General features: G+C 40.7%; 1 protein-coding gene across 2 annotated transcripts in view; it reads left to right on the forward strand.

Annotated features, from left to right (window-relative positions):
- The first annotated feature begins 18,200 nt into the window (after nt 1–18,200).
- PDK1 (pyruvate dehydrogenase kinase, isozyme 1) overlaps nt 18,201–18,753 on the forward strand; it is a 41,438-nt gene continuing 40,885 nt past the window's right edge. Inside the window, exon 1 of one of the 2 annotated variants that reach the window (XM_011945956.1) lies at nt 18,201–18,545. The gene's annotated coding sequence lies outside the window, so the exon portion shown is untranslated. The remainder of the gene's footprint in view (nt 18,546–18,753) is intronic. The other variant, XM_011945958.1, reaches the window with a different exon arrangement.

Consider the following 18,753-nt stretch of genomic DNA (forward strand, 5'->3'; position numbering starts at 1 on the left):
ACCCTACAAATCACCACGATTAAAAGGAGTAAGTATCAAGCACGCTTAACGCAGCTCAAGACACTTTGCTTAGCCACACCCCCACGGGAAACAGCAGTGACTAACATTTAGCAATGAACGAAAGTTTAACTAAGCTATGCTATCACAGGGTTGGTCAATTTCGTGCCAGCCACCGTGGCCACACGATTGACCCAAGCTAATAGACATCGGCGTAAAGAGTGTTTTAGACTAACTCAACTTAATAAAGCTAAACTTCATCTAAACTGTAAAATCCTAGCCAATGTAAAATAAGCTACGAAAGTGGCTTTAAAATCTCTGAACACACAATAGCTAAGACTCAAACTGGGATTAGACACCCCACTATGCTTAGCCCTAAACTCTAATAGTTTAAATAACAAAACTACTCGCCAGAACACTACAAGCAGCAGCTTAAAACTCAAAGGACTTGGCGGTGCTTCACATCCCCCTAGAGGAGCCTGTTCTATAATCGATAAACCCCGATCCACCCTACCACTTCTCGCTCAGCCTATATACCGCCATCTTCAGCAAACCTCAACAAGAGACCCAAAGTAAGCACAAACGCCCACGCAAAAACGTTAGGTCAAGGTGTAGCTTATGAAGTGGGAGAAATGGGCTACATTTTCTATGCCAGAAAACCCTACGATAACTCTTATGAAACCTAAGAGTCTAAGGAGGATTTAGTAGTAAATTAAGAATAGAGTGCTTAGTTGAATTAGGCCATGAAGCATGCACACACCGCCCGTCGCTCTCCTCAAATATATTTAAGGAACACTTAACTAAACACCCCAATATTTATATAGAGGAGATAAGTCGTAACATGGTAAGTGTACTGGAAGGTGCACTTGGATAAATCAAGGCATAGCTCAACACAAAGCATCCGGTTTACACCCAGAAGACATCAATAATATCTGATTGCCTTGAGCCAACACTAGCCCAAAAAACCAAAAATACTACTACCAAATTGATATGTAAATACATTAAACCATTTACACACATAAAAGTATGGGTGATAGAAATTTATTTTTCGGCGCCATAGAGACAGTACCGTAAGGGAAAGATGAAAAAAAAAATTAAGCACAAAACAGCAAGGACTCACCCCTATACCTTCTGCATAATGAACTAGCTAGAGACTATTTCACAAAGAGAACTAAAGCCAAACTCCCCGAAACCAGACGAGCTACCCAGAAACAGCTGAAAGAGCACACCCGTCTATGTAGCAAAATAGTGGGAAGATTTCTGAGTAGAGGTGATAGGCCTACCGAGCCTGGTGATAGCTGGTTATCCAAGATAGAATCTTAGTTCAGCCTTAAGTTTACCCACAGAATTATCAATCCCCCTGTAAACTTAATTGTTATTCTAAAGAGGGACAGCTCTTTAGACACTACGAAAAAACCTTACGTAGAGAGTAAAAAACCTAACCCCCATAGTTGGCCCAAAAGCAGCCATCAATTAAGAAAGCGTTCAAGCTCAACATTAATTATTTTAAAAATTCCAAACATATTACTGAACTCCTTACATTACATTGGATTAATCTATTTAGTCATAGAAGCAATAATGCTAGTATCAGTAACATGAACATATTCTCCTACGCATAAGCCTAAGTCAGATCGAAAACTTCACTGACACTTAACAGCCTAGTACTAATAAACACAAACAAGCCAGTACTACCTATACTGTTAATCCAACACAGGCATGCTCCCAAGGAAAGGTTAAAAAAAGTAAAAGGAACTCGGCAAATCTAGCCCCGCCTGTTTACCAAAAACATCACCTCTAGCATTACTAATATTAGAAGCACTGCCTGCCCAGTGACACATGTTCAACGGCCGCAGTACCCTGACCGTGCAAAGGTAGCATAATCACTTGTTCTTTAAATAGGGACTCGCGTGAATGGCAACACGAGGGTTCAACTGTCTCTTACTTTCAACCAGTGAAACTGACCTGCCCGTGAAGAGGCGGGCATAAAATAATAAGACGAGAAGACCCTATGGAGCTTTAATTTACTAATAATGCAACCAAAATCCACACAAATCCACGGACTTAACCCACTACTACACCTGCATTAATAATTTTGGTTGGGGTGACCTCGGAGCATAATTAAACCTCCAAATAGTCCATGCCAAGACCACACAAGTCAAAGCTAACCAATATCTACAATTGATCCAACAAGTTGATCAACAGAAAAAGTTACCCTAGGGATAACAGCGCAATCCTATTCCAGAGTTCATATCGACAATAGGGTTTACGACCTCGATGTTGGATCAGGACATCCTAATGGTGCATCAAGGGTTCGTTTGTTCAACGATTAAAGTCCTACGTGATCTGAGTTCAGACCGGAGCAATCCAGGTCGGTTTCTATCTATTCTATATTTCTCCCTGTACGAAAGGACAAGAGAAATAGAGCCCACTTCACAAAGCGCCCTCCTTCCATAAATGACTTAGTCTCAATTTAACAAAAAGCTATATTCATGGCCCAAGAGTAGGGTTTGTTAAGATGGCAGAGCCCGGCAACTGCATAAAATTTAAAACTTTACAACCAGAGGTTCAACTCCTCTTCTTAACATTATGCTTACAACAAATCTTCTACTTGTTATTCTACCCATCATGGCCGCCATAGCATTTCTTACCCTCACCGAACGAAAACTACTAGGCTACATACAACTACGTAAAGGGCCTAACATCATAGGCCCTTACGGGCTATTACAACCCTTCGCCGATGCAATAAAACTCTTCACCAAAGAGCCCTCAAAACCCGCAATCTCCACTACCACTCTCTATATTATTGCACCAGCCCTAGCCTTTTCTACTGCCCTCCTCTTATGAACCCCCCTCCCCATACCTAACTCCCTAATTAACCTCAACCTAGGACTTTTATTCATCCTGGCTATCTCCAGCCTAGCTGTCTACTCCATTCTATGATCAGGATGAGCATCTAATTCAAACTACACACTAATCGGAGCACTACGGGCAGTCGCCCAAACAATCTCATACGAAGTAACTCTCGCCATTATTATACTGTCGGTCTTGCTAATAAGCGGTTCATTTAACCTCCATGCACTTATCACAACACAAGAATACCTCTGACTTCTTCTACCCTCATGACTCTTAGCCATAATATGATTTATTTCCACACTAGCAGAAACCAACCAAGCCCCTTTCGATCTCACAGAAGGCGAATCCGAACTAGTCTCAGGCTTTAATGTTGAATATGCTGCAGGCCCATTTGCCCTTTTCTTCATAGCCGAATACATAAACATTATTATAATAAATGCTCTAACAACTACAATTTTCCTAGGAACATTATACCCCATCCACTCACCAGAACTATTTACAACATGTTTTGTTACCAAAACACTCCTCTTGACCTCCTCATTCCTATGAATTCGAGCAACCTACCCCCGATTCCGATATGATCAACTCATGCACCTGCTATGAAAAAATTTTTTACCCCTTACACTAGCATTCCTCATATGATATATCTCAATACCCATTATAACCTCTGGCATTCCCCCTCAAAACTAGAAATATGTCTGACAAAAGAGTTACTTTGATAGAGTAAATAATAGAGGACTTAACCCTCTTATTTCTAGAATTATAGGTATCAAACCTACTCCTGAGAATCCAAATTTCTCCGTGCTACCTATCACACCTTATTCTAAAGTAAGGTCAGCTAAATAAGCTATCGGGCCCATACCCCGAAAATGTTGGTTACATCCTTCCCGTACTAATCAACCCACTAGCTCAACTTGTTATTTATTTCACCATAATTACAGGCACTTTCATCACACTACTGAGTTCACACTGATTCCTCGCCTGGGCAGGCCTAGAAATAAATATATTAGCATTTATTCCAATCCTAATTAAAAAAGCAAGCCCCCGTTCTACAGAAGCTGCTATCAAGTATTTCCTTATACAATCCACTGCATCTATAATTTTTATATTAGCAATTACCTATAACAATGTATTCTCCGGACAATGAACCATAATAAATAAACTCGACCAACTCCCATCCTTAATTATAACAATAGCCCTTGCCATAAAACTAGGAATAACCCCCTTCCACTTTTGAATCCCAGAAGTCACCCAAGGAACGCCTCTAATCCCAGGCTTACTCCTCCTCACATGACAAAAACTAGCCCCTATCTCAATCATATACCAAATTTACCCATCAATCAATATAAGCACCCTCCTAATCCTTTCAACTCTATCCATCATAGCAGGCAGCTGAGGAGGCCTCAATCAAACACAGCTACGTAAAATTATAGCATATTCCTCAATTACACGTATAGGCTGAATAATAATAACACTAATATATAATCCAAACATTACAATCTTTTACCTATCTACATATATTATTATAACAACCACTGCATTTTTAGCCCTAAACCTAAATTCAAACACCACAACCTTAATACTATCCCGCACCTGAAACAAATTAACCTGATTAATACCACTGATATCATCCACCCTTCTGTCCATAGGAGGTCTACCCCCATTAACAGGATTTATGCCAAAATGAATTACCATTCAAGAACTTACAAAAAATAACAGCTTTATTATTCCCACTATTATAATTACCATAACTTTACTTAATTTATACTTTTATATACGCCTAATTTACACTACCTCTATGACACTACTCCCTACGACCAACAATATAAAAATAAAATGACAATTCGAAAATACGAAATCAACACTCCTCATCCCTCCGCTTATTATTTGCACCACTCTCCTGTTACCAATTTCTCCAACAACCCTCGCTATATTCTAGAAATTTAGGTTAAACACAGACCAAGAGCCTTCAAAGCTCCTAGTAAGTTAAACTATACTTAGTTTCTGAAATATAATAAGGACTGCAAAACTCTATTCTGCATCAACTGAACGCAAATCAATCACTTTAATTAAGCTAAGCCCTTACTAGATCAATGGGACTCAAACCCACAAACAATTAGTTAACAGCTAAACACCCTAATCAACTGGCTTTGACCTACTTCTCCCGCCGCGGGAAAAAAAGGCGGGAGAAGCCCCGGCAGAGGTCTTAAGCTGCTCCTTTGAATTTGCAATTCAACATGAAAAACACCTCGGGGCTGGTAAAAAGAGGGCTCAACCTCTGTCTTTAGATTTACAGCCTAATGCTTACTCAGCCATTTTACCTTTCTTTTTCCCACTTATGCTCGTTAACCGCTGGTTATTCTCTACAAATCATAAAGATATTGGAACTTTATATCTACTAACTGGAGCATGGGCTGGAATGATAGGTATAGCTATGAGCCTTCTAATCCGGGCCGAGCTAGGCCAACCCGGTAACCCATTAGGTAATGACCACATTTATAATGTTATTGTTACAGCCCACGCATTTGTCATAATTTTCTTTATAGTTATACCCATTATAATTGGAGGTTTTGGAAACTGATTAGTACCTCTAATAATTGGCGCTCCTGACATAGCATTTCCCCACTTAAATAACATAAGCTTCTGACTTCTTCCACCATCTTTTCTACTTCTTCTCGCATCAGCTGCAGTAGAAGCCGGCGCCGGAACTGGTTGAACCGTCTACCCACCTTTAGCAGGAAACTTCTCCCACCCGGGGGCCTCTGTAGACCTAACCATCTTCTCGCTCCACCTAGCAGGTATCTCCTCTATTCTAGGAGCTATTAATTTCATTACCACTATCATTAACATAAAACCCTCCGCAATTTCCCAATATCAAACCCCTTTATTCGTTTGATCAGTTATAATTACAGCAGTCCTACTACTCCTATCTCTTCCCGTACTAGCTGCAGGCATCACAATACTATTAACAGATCGTAACCTCAACACCTTCTTCGACCCTGCCGGTGGAGGGGACCCTATCTTATATCAGCACCTATTCTGATTTTTTGGTCACCCCGAAGTCTACATCCTTATTCTACCTGGCTTTGGGATAATCTCTCACATTGTAACATACTACTCCGGAAAAAAATAACCATTCGGGTACATGGGCATAGTCTGAGCTATAATATCAATTGGCTTCTTAGGCTTTATTGTATGAGCCCACCATATATTTACAGTTGGCATAGATGTGGATACGCGAGCCTATTTCACTTCCGCCACTATGATCATTGCAATTCCGACTGGGGTCAAAGTCTTTAGCTGACTCGCTACACTTCACGGAGGCAATATTAAATGATCCCCCGCAATACTCTGAGCTCTAGGCTTTATTTTCCTTTTTACTATAGGAGGTCTAACCGGTATCGTACTAGCAAACTCATCACTAGACATTGTATTACACGACACATATTACGTCGTAGCTCATTTTCACTACGTCTTATCAATAGGGGCAGTCTTCGCCATTATAGGGGGATTTATTCACTGATTTCCTCTATTCTCAGGCTATACTCTGAACCAGGTCTGCGCCAAAGCCCACTTCATAATTATATTTGTAGGCGTAAATTTAACCTTCTTTCCACAACACTTTCTTGGTCTATCCGGAATACCTCGACGCTACTCCGACTACCCCGACGCTTACACCACATGAAATATTGTATCATCCATAGGCTCCTTTATTTCCCTAGTAGCAATACTATTAATAGTATTCATGATCTGAGAAGCCTTTGCCTCAAAACGTAAAGTTCTATTAATCGAACAATCCACCTCTAACCTAGAATGACTACATGGCTCCCCCCAACCATATCATACATTCGATGAGCCAGCCTTTATTAAAGTCAAATAAAAAAGGAAGGAATCGAACCTTCTGAAACTAGTTTCAAGCCAGCTCTATAGCCTCTATAACTTTTTCAATTAAGATATTAGAAAAATTATTTCGTAGTTTTGTCAAAGCTAAATTATAGGACATACCCTATATATCTTATATGGCCCACCCAGTTCAACTAGGCCTACAAGACGCCACATCCCCCATCATAGAAGAATTAACTGCCTTCCACGACCATACCCTTATAATTGTATGCCTAATTAGCTTTCTAGTCTTGTATATTTTATCATCAGTACTCATAACAAAACTAATACTAATATCACAGATGCTCAAGAAATAGAAACTATTTGAACAATTCTACCCGCAATTATCCTAATCTTAATTGCCCTGCCATCCCTACGCATTCTCTACCTAACAGACGAAATTAATAACCCATCTTTCACTATCAAATCAATTGGTCACCAATGATACTGAACCTATGAATATACAGACTATGGGGGACTAATCTTCAATTCTTATATACTTCCCCCACTATTCTTAAATCCAGGGGACCTCCGACTTCTAGAAGTTGACAACCGAGTAGTTCTTCCAATTGAAGCCCCTGTCCGTATAATAATTACATCTCAAGACGTATTACACTCATGAACTATTCCCACCCTGGGTTTAAAAACAGACGCAGTACCCGGACGCTTAAACCAAACAACATTTACTGCCATACCACCAGGCGTCTACTACGGACAATGCTCAGAAATCTGCGGTGCTAATCATAGCTTTATACCAATCGTCGCAGAACTAATCCCACTAAAAATTTTTGAAATAGGACCTGTCTTCACCCTATAAATAAGTAACAACAGCTTATTTTTCTTCCTCAGCCCAAATATCTTACAGACTCACTGTACAGCTACTACAGCATTAACCTTTTAAGTTAAAGATTGAGAAGTTATTTTCTCTACAGTGAAATGCCCCAACTAAATACAGCTACATGGTTCATTATCATCACAGCCATACTTCCCACACTATATATTATTATACAATTAAAACTGCTAAATACAAATTATTATCTATCTCCATCACAAAAACTATCTAAGACGCAAACCTACAACAGCCCCTGACAACTAAAATGAACGAAAATTTATTTATCCCATTCATAACTCCAACAATCCTAGGTTTACCTGCTGTAATTCCCATTATTCTGTTCCCCACACTACTATTCCCAACTTCCAAGCATCTCATCAACAACCGATTAATTACCGTCCAACAGAACCTAACTAAACTAGCTCTAAAACAAATCATAATGATTCATAACACCAAAGGACAAACCTGATCCTTAATACTTATATCCCTAATTATTTTTATTATCATAACCAACCTCCTCGGACTCTCGCCGCACTCATTTACACCCACCGCCCAGCTATCTATAAATCTAGCTATAGCAATTCCCCTATGAGCCGGCACAGTAATCACAGGACTTCGCTTCAAAACTAAAAGCTCCCTGGCTCACCTTTTACCACAAGGCACACCCACACCTCTTATTCCCATACTAGTAATTGTTGAAACCGCCAGCCTCTTTATCCAACCAATAGCCTTAGCCGTACGCCTGACCGCCAATATTACAGCAGGTCATCTGCTTATACACCTAATTGGAAGTGCCGCACTAGCATTATCAACCATTAGTCTCCCTGCAATCTCACTGACCTTAGTACTCCTAGTATTATTAACAATCCTGGAGATTGCAGTCGCTCTAATTCAAGCCTATGTATTCACACTTTTAGTAAGCCTTTATTTACATGACAATACCTAATGACTCACCAAACCCATCCTTACCATATAGTCAAACCTAGTCCATGACCACTAACAGGAGCCCTCTCAGCTCTCCTAATAACGTCTGGCTTAATTATATGATTCCACTTTTATTCCACCACCCTGCTGACATTAGGGTTATCAACTAATCTATTAACAATGTATCAATGGTGACGTGATATTATCCGAGAAAGCACCTATCAAGGCCACCATACGACACCAGTTCAGAAAGGCCTTCGCTACGGAATAGTTTTATCTATTATTTCAGAAATTTTCTTCTTTGCTGGCTTCTTCTGAGCATTTTATCACTCAAGCCTCGCCCCTACTCCACATTTAAGAGGGCACTGACCACCAACAGGTATCATCCCCTTAGAAGTGCCTCTTCTAAATACCTCTGTATTACTTGCATCAGGAGTTACAATCACCTGAGCCCATCACAGTTTAATAGAAGGCAACCGAAAGCAAATAATCCAAGCCCTACTCACTACAATTTTATTAGGCATTTACTTCACCGTACTACAAATCTCAGAGTATTATGAAGCACCCTTTACCATCTCCGACGGCATTTACGGCTCAACATTCTTTATTGCCACCGGCTTCCACGGACTACACGTTATTATTGGATCTACATTCCTCACCATCTGTTTTATTCACCAACTACTGTATCACTTCACATCAAACCACCACTTCGGTTTTGAAGCCGCCGCTTGATACTGACACTTTGTAGATGTTGTCTGACTATTTCTCTATATCTCCATTTACTGATGAGGTTCCAATTCTTTTAGTATAACCAGTACAGCTGACTTCCAATCAACTAGCTCCGATAGCACTCGGAAAAGAATAATTAACCTAGCACTAATCCTAACAACTAACACCCTTCTAACCCTAATATTAACAGTCATCATATTCTGACTACCCCAACTCAATTCTTACACAGAAAAAGCCAACCCCTACGAATGCGGCTTCAACCCACTAAACTCCGCTCGCATTCCTTTCTCTATAAAATTTTTCCTAGTAGCCATTACTTTCCTACTATTTGACCTAGAAATTGCCCTACTACTACCACTACCATGAGCCCTCCAGACAACGAACCTTTCCACAATAATCAAATCATCAATGATATTAATTATTATTCTAACCCTCAGCCTGGCCTACGAATGAACTCAAAAGGGTCTAGATTGAGCTGAATTGGTAAGTAGTTTAAACAAAACAAATGATTTCGACTCATTAGATTATGACAATCATACTAACCAAATGCCCATTGTCTACATAAATATTATATTAGCATTCACTATTTCACTCCTAGGCATACTAATTTATCGCTCACATTTAATATCATCACTATTGTGCCTAGAAGGAATAATACTTTCACTATTTATTATAAATACCCTCATAGCTTTAAATATACACTCTCCCTTAACCAATATTGTACCTATTACCCTACTAGTATTTGCCGCCTGCGAAGCGGCAGTAGGCCTTGCCTTATTAGTCTCAATCTCGAACACATATGGCCTAGATTATATCCAAAACCTAAGCTTACTTCAATGCTAAAAATAATTTTTCCAACAATCATACTATCACCAATAACATGGTTCTCCAAAAATAACATAATCTGAATTAACCTAACTACACATAGCTTGATTATCAGCCTCATCCCCCTCCTATTCTTTAATCAAACCAGTAACAACCTCATTAATTATTCAACCCACCTATCCTCTGATCCACTAACAACACCCCTCCTAACACTAACCGCCTGACTCCTGCCCCTCATAATTATAGCAAGTCAATATCAACTCCACAATGAAAGCCCCCCACGAAAAAAACTCTACCTTTCCATAATAGTTTTTCTACAAGTTTCTCTAATCATAACATTTATAGCTACAGAGCTAATCCTATTCTACATTTTATTCGAAACCACCCTCATCCCCACCCTAATTATTATTACCCGATGAGGCAACCAAGCAGAACGCCTCAACGCAGGCACATACTTCTTATTTTACACATTAACTGGCTCTCTCCCCTTGTTAATTATATTAATATATATCTATAATAGTCTGGGCTCACTAAACATTATATTCCTGACACTCACAGCTCAAAAATTAACAGCCACCTGATCACACAACCTAACTTGACTAGCGTGCATAATAGCTTTTATAGTAAAAATGCCCCTATACGGCCTACATCTATGGCTTCCTAAAGCCCACGTTGAAGCACCTATTGCCGGATCAATAGTCCTTGCTGCAGTGCTCCTAAAACTAGGTGGCTATGGTATAATACGACTTACCTTAATCCTTGATCCACTTACAGAATATATAGCCTATCCTTTCCTTATATTATCCCTATGAGGCATAATCATAACAAGCTCAATCTGCCTCCGACAAACAGATCTGAAATCACTCATCGCATACTCCTCCGTAAGCCACATAGCCCTAGTAATTGTAGCTTCCCTCATTCAAACTCCCTGAAGCTTCACTGGCGCAACCATCCTCATAATTGCCCATGGACTCACTTCATCTATACTATTCTGCTTAGCAAATTCAAATTACGAACAAACCCACAGCCGCATTATACGCATTATAATACTTTCTCGAGGACTTCAAACCCTACTTCCACTAATAGCCTTCTGATGGTTTATAGCAAACCTCACCAATCTAGCCTTACCCCCCACTATTAATCTAATAGGAGAACTACTCGTAGTAGCAACCTCCTTTTCTTGATCACATATCACCATTATACTCACAGGACTAAATATACTAGTTACCGCCCTCTATTCCCTACACATGTATATTACAACTCAACGAGGAATGCTTACCCACCACATCACCAACATAAAACCCTCCTTCACACGAGAAAATATATTAATATTTATACACCTCTCCCCTATCATCCTCTTATCCCTCAACCCTAGTATTATCATAGGCTTCACTCCTTGTAAATATAGTTTAACTAAAACATTAGATTGTGAATCTAATCATAGAAACTCATCACTTCTTATTTACCGAGAAAGTTTGCAAGGACTGCTAACCCATGCCCCCGTACCTAACAAAACGGCTCTCTCAGCTTTTAAAGGATGGCAGTTATCCATTGGCCTTAGGAGTCAAAAATATTGGTGCAACTCCAAATAAAAGTAATAACTATGCACGCCTCCATCATCATACTAACCCTAACTTCCCTAACTTCCCCAATTATTATAGCCCTTATTACCCCCAGCAAAAAACATCTATACCCCCACTATGTAAAAACAACCATAATACTTACCTTCACCCTCAGTCTCCTTCCCACAGCCCTGTTTATTTTCCTAGATCAAGACATAATTATCTCAAACTGACATTGAACAACTATTCAATCACTAGAATTAACACTAAGCTTCAAACTAGACTATTTCTCCATAATATTCACGCCAATTGCACTATTTATCACCTGGTGTATCATGGAATTCTCATTATGATACATAAACTCGGACCCAAACATTGACCAATTCTTTAAGTATCTCCTTATTTTCCTTATCACAATATTAATTCTAATTACCGCTAATAATCTCTTCCAACTTTTCATCGGATGAGAGGGTGTAGGTATTATATCATTTCTACTGATTGGTTGATGGTATGCCCGAACAGACGCCAACACAGCAGCCATCCAAGCAATCCTGTATAACCGCATTGGTGACATCGGTTTTGTTCTAGCCATAGCATGGTTTCTACTACATTACAATTCGTGAGACCTTCAACAAATATTTATCCTAGACCCCAACCCAAGCTTGCTACCACTAATAGGCCTCCTCCTAGCAGCAACAGGTAAATCAGCTCAACTTGGCCTCCATCCTTGACTACCCTCCGCTATAGAAGGCCCAACCCCTGTCTCAGCCCTACTTCACTCTAGCACTATAGTGGTGGCCGGAGTGTTTTTACTCATTCGCTTCCACCCTCTAATAGAGAATAACATATTAATCCAAAGCCTCACACTATGCCTAGGAGCCATTACCACCTTATTCATAGCAATCTGCGCCTTAACGCAAAATGATATCAAAAAAATCGTAGCCTTCTCCACCTCAAGCCAGCTAGGATTAATAATAGTTACCATCGGCATCAACCAACCATATCTAGCATTCCTGCACATATGCACCCATGCCTTCTTCAAAGCTATACTATTTATTTGCTCTGGATCTATTATTCACAATCTAAACAACGAACAAGACATTCGAAAAATAGGAGGACTATTCAAAACAATACCCCTTACCTCAACTTCTCTGACTGTGGGTAGCCTAGCACTCACAGGCATACCATTCCTTACAGGCTTCTACTCTAAAGATCTTATTATCGAAACCGCAAACACGTCATACACCAACGCCTGAGCCCTATCTGTCACTCTCATCGCCACTTCCCTAACAAGCGCCTACAGCACTCGGACTATTATTCTCACACTGACAGGACAACCCCGTTTTTCAGCTTCAATTAACATTAACGAAAATAATTCAACCCTATTAAACCCACTAAAACGCCTAACAATAGGCAGTATACTCGCAGGCTTTCTTATTACCAACAATATTTCCCCCACCGTACTCCCCCAACTAACAATACCTTACTACCTAAAATACCTAGCCCTATGCGGAACCACTCTAGGCTTCCTAATAGCCTTAGATCTAACTCTTATGACTAAGAACCTCAAAATAAATATACCATCACACATATTCAAGTTTTCCAACATGCTAGGGTGTTTTCCCACAACAATTCACCGAATAATTCCCTACCAAAACCTAACTATAAGCCAAAATATAGCCTTCCTTTTACTAGACTTAACTTGGCTGGAAAAATTAATACCCAAAACAATTATGCATACCCACATTACCACCTCTACCACCACAACCACCCAAAAAGGTATAATTAAACTCTATTCTCTCTTTCCTTATTCCTCTTATTTTAACCCCACTTCTAATAACATAATCTAGTACCACGAGTAATTTCAATCACAATATACACACCAACAAATAATGTTCAACCAGTAATCACTACTAATCAACGTCCATAGTCATACAATGCACCCGCACCAATAGAATCTTCACGAATCAACCCTGACCCCTCCCCCTCAAAAATCACCCAACCCCCTATGTTATTCAAACTAACTACCACAACCAACTCGTCATACTCTAGAACTCACAAGACTAGCCCCACCTCTATAGCTAATCCTACCAAAAGACTTCCCAAGACCTCAAATCCTGAGCCCCATGCTTCAGGGTACTCCTCAATAGCCATTGCAGTAGTATAGCCAAAAACAACCATCATTCCTCCCAAATAAATTAAAAACATTATTAAACCCATATAAGTGCCCCCATAATTTAAAATAATAATACAACCAACTACACCACTAACAATTAATGCTAAACCCCCATAAATTGGAGAAGGCTTTGAAGAAAAACCTACAAACCCCATAACCAATAGCATACTTAATAAAAATAAAATATATGTCATCATTTTCACATGGACTCTAACCATGACTAATGATACGAAAAATCATCGTTGTATTTCAACTACAAAAACATTAATGACCCCATTACGTAAATCCAATACAATCATAAAAATAATTAACCATGCCCTCATTGATCTACCCACTCCATCCAACATTTCCACGTGATGGAACTTTGGTTCCCTCCTAGCAACTTGTTTACTCTTACAAATCATCACGGGCCTATTTCTAGCAATGCACTACTCACCAGACATTTCCTCTGCCTTCTCCTCAATCGCACATATCACTCGAGATGTAAACTACGGCTGAACTATCCGCTACCTCCATGCTAACGGCGCTTCTATATTCTTTATTTGCCTCTTCCTGCATGTAGGCCGAGGCTTATATTACAGCTCCTTTCTTCTCCTTGAAACCTGAAACATCGGCATTCTACTCTTATTCATAATTATAGCAACAGCCTTCATGGGCTATGTACTTCCATGAGGACAAATATCATTTTGGGGGGCCACAGTAATTACAAATCTACTATCTGCAATTCCATATATTGGAACTAATCTCGTTCAATGGGTAGTGGGTACTCCATCGACAACCCAACTCTCACACGATTCTTCACGATTCACTTTACCCTACCCTTTATTATTACAGCCTTCACAACCCTACACCTACTTTTCCTGCATGAAACAGGATCAAACAACCCATGCGGAATTACCTCCGATTCCGACAAAATTCCCTTCCACCCCTACTACACAATCAAAGACATTCTAGGCGTAATCTTCCTCCTTCTCATTCTAATAGTACTAGTACTATTTTTACCTGACCTCCTAAGTGACCCAGACAACTACACTCCAGCCAATCCACTAAACACCCCGCCACACATTAAACCAGAGTGGTATTTTCTATTCGCGTATGCAATCTTACGATGTGTAATAAACTAGGAGGAGTGCTAGCGCTCCTTCTATCCATCCTTATCCTAGCCGCCATACCCATACTACACAAATCCAAACAGCAGAGCATAGCATTCTGCCCACTCAGCCAGTTCCTACTATGACTCCTGACCACAATTCTAATTACCCTAACCTGAATTGGGAGTCAACCAGTAAACCAACCCTTTATCATAATTGGACAAGTAGCATCCATAATATACTTCACGACAATCCTAATCTTAATACCACTAGCCTCCCTAACTGAAAATAATCTCCTCAAATGAACTTGCCCTTGTAGTACAAACCAGTATACCGGTCTTGTAAATCAAAGATGGAGACTTCTCCCTAGGGCAATCAGAAAGAAAGCACTAACTTCACCGCCAATACCCAAAACTGGCATTCTATTTTAAACTACTTTCTGTATTCTATGGAGGTATAACCTTTAAAGAACTTAAGTACTAATTTAATTTCGCATACCCCTATGTAATTCGTGCATTACTGCTAGCCAACATGAATATTATATAGTACTATAATTGGTTCACCGTACATAAAACATAACATCACACTCTTACTAGAAATCCACTCATGGGTATGCTTATAAACAGGAACACTAATGAATAACTCAACTGTAACACATATCATCCCAGCTCCAAAGACTATGATATACCATTGGGATATCAACAGACCTAGGTGATTCATTACCGTACATAGTACATTATACCCTTTATCAGACATAGCACATCTAAGTCAAATCATTTCTCGTCAATACGAATACCCTCCTCACTTAGGCGTCCCTTGTTCACCATCCTCCGTGAAATCAATATCCCGCACAAGAGTGCTACTCTCCTCGCACTGGGCCCACAACTCGTGGGGGTAACTGTAACTGACGTCTAAAGGACATCTGGTTCTTACCTCAAGGCCATGCCGTCAAGATCGCCCACACGTTCCCCTTAAATAAGGCAGTCGAAGCTGTCATCTTATGCTTAGTCAGTTTCTGGGTGGGGCCCACAAGACCAGATGAGTCATTTTACTTATCTGTGTGGTTCTACCTGGTCCATTGGAATTCAGGGTTTGAAAAATAACTCAAACACCAACATTCGGTTTTATAATAGCAATGTTATCTATAGGAGCAATTGCGGAGGTCAGTGATCTTGTGGACTCTGACTGCATGACTCCTGAGTTATAATTTCTAATCTTGTAGCTAATTTGTTAGTTTACTTATTTTTTGAGACAAGGTCTCGCTCTGTCATACAGGCAGAAATGATGTGGCAGGATCTTGGCTCACTGGAAACTACACTTCCTGGGCTCAACTGATGCTCCCCACGAAGCAGGCACGTGCCACCATGCCCAGCTAATTTTGTTCATTTTTTGTAGAGACAAGGTCTATGCTGCCCAGGCTGGTCTCGAACTCCTGGACTTATGCAATCCTCCCACTTTGGCCTCCCCAAGTGCTGGGATTACAGGCGTGAGCCATTGTGCCCTGCCTAATTTGTTAGTTTAACAAAGGTGTTCCGGTCCCCAGGAAAACTGGGGGTTTGTTTCATGGAGGAGCTGTTATCTTTGTTTCAAAGTTAATATATAAACTAAATTCCTCACAAAGTTAGTTTGGCCTATGCTCATGAATAAACAAGGGCAGCTTGGAAGAAGCAAGGTGGAGTTGGTTAGGTCAGATCTCTTTCACTGTCAGAATTCTCTCACTGTTATAATTTTTCAAAGGCAGTTTCACTCACATGGTAGAAGAGATGGTAGGAACAGACTCACCCCCTTAGGCCCTTTTATAAGACTCTGCCCTCATGACTTTATTCCCTCCTAAAGGCCCCACCTCTTAATACTACCACGTTGATAATTAAGTTTCAATACAGGAATTTTAGGGGACACATTCAGACCATAACAGAAAATATGGCTCTTTATTAAAGTCCTCAAAAGTTCTCTTCAGTTTCTGGACCCAAAGTCTTTGACTAAGAAGCAAAAGTTGACACCACTTAATATGTGCTTTTACATGCACATTCTCCATATATTGGTTGAAGCATGGTGAGTATACTTTGGAGAAAAGAAAAAGCACTTTATACAACAGTTGATTCCTTCCTGGGGGAAAAAATCTTGCTAAAATAGTCTCCAAGTTTCTGCTGGGCCTTTGTGCTTTCACATAAATTAATGTTCAGCTGAGCATCTTGACATGCTCAGGCAGAAAGCAGCAAAATTGCAAATAGGGATTGAGGAAGCTGAATAATGGTGTGCATGATAAAGTGACAAGACTTTGGAGCTCAGGGAATAATCTAGAAGGAAGGAGAGAAGAAAGGAGAAGGCAACCTGAGAAGCTGGAGTAGAGCTGTGGAAGTGTTTGATGGATTATTTTAAGAATGTGTAATATTCAACTTAAAATTGTTTTCTTCATTCCTACTTGGGCACTGCAGAAGGGTGGGAAGCAGAAGGGGGCCATTCAGCCACCAATGAGGTGGTGACACCATCAACATTCCCAAGCACATCCCATTGAAATGGACTTCAAGAAGTGTGCCCCTCGGGCACTCAGCAAAGATATCTGGAAATTTGCCAAGAAAGAGATGGGAATTCCAGATGTTCACACTGATACCAGGTTTGACAAAGCTGTCAGGGCCAAAAGAATAATGTCCCATACCGCATCCACGTGTGATTGTCCAGAAAAACATGAGAATGAAGATTCACCGAAATGTGAAAGGAAAATAACATGGGCCCCAAAATCACTGAGCTAAAGGGAAAATTCAAGCTGGGAACTGCTCAAGGCAAACCTGCCTCCCATTCTATTCAAAGTCATCCCTCTGCTGAGATAGATGCATATGTGATTGCCTCTTTTGGAAAGGCTTATCAGAAACTCAAGACTGCAACCATTTGTCTCTCACCTACCTATAACCTGGAAGCCTTCCTCCCTGCTTCAAGTTGTTCTGCTTCTTACATATAGAGACGCACGTGTTCTCAACTTTGCCAAGATAAACTTTATACATTAATCGAGACTTGTCTCAAACTTTCGGGGTTCACAAAGCTACGTACCCCTTACACTTTCTAAAATCTACAGTCAGTGTGGGAGAAGAACTGCTGATACTCGAATACTTCAAATAGTTATAAAACCGCCAAAAACCGTTGTTTTCTCTCAAACTTTTGGTAAAATGTGCTTCAGGGAAAACACAGGTAAGTGGTTCTGATAAAATCTTAATAAGGACATAATTTTAAAAAGCAATAATGGTAAAAATAAATCCCCTTTACTATCTGGTATGTCCCCCGCATTGTGCCAACAGAGACAGCTCTACTACCCATGTCAGAGCAACTGAGGCAGATATTACGCTCCTTTTTTAGTAAAGAGATGGAGGCTCAGAGAGGTTAAATAGCTCACTCAAAGGCACACAGCCAGTACAAGGCAGTACGTCTCTCCTCCTGGGGCCGCCGTCTCGGTGATACTATTTAGGGCCACACGTCCCACTGTTCAGCATTCGTATTTACGTACCACTGTTTGGCAAGCGGGGACTCCTGAAGCTCTCTGACCCTGGAAAATGTGTGGCTTGCGTCACAGAGAAGCGTTTTTAGAACGTGCTCGCAGCAGGACACCGCGGAGTGTGCATGCGTAGGGCCGCCCAGTCCTTGAGCCTTTTGGCTGAGACTGGGAAAGCAGAGGAAGCAGGAAGGTGGCATTTGTTTCAAAAGGGCGCGGGAAGGGGACGCTCCACACCGCCTCGCCTCTTAGTGTCCCCGGTCCCGTCACCCGACATGTACGGTGACGACTGCCACGCGTACCACACGCCTCACCGGCCGGGGCGGGATCTGGGCGCCCGCCTGGCGCGCGCTCTTCATCTCCTTCCCCGCGGGGCTGGGCGGGACTCCGGCGAGGGGGCG

Source organism: Colobus angolensis, unplaced genomic scaffold (assembly GCF_000951035.1).
Source record: "Colobus angolensis palliatus isolate OR3802 unplaced genomic scaffold, Cang.pa_1.0 Scaffold247, whole genome shotgun sequence".
Lineage (NCBI taxonomy): Eukaryota > Metazoa > Chordata > Mammalia > Primates > Cercopithecidae > Colobus > Colobus angolensis.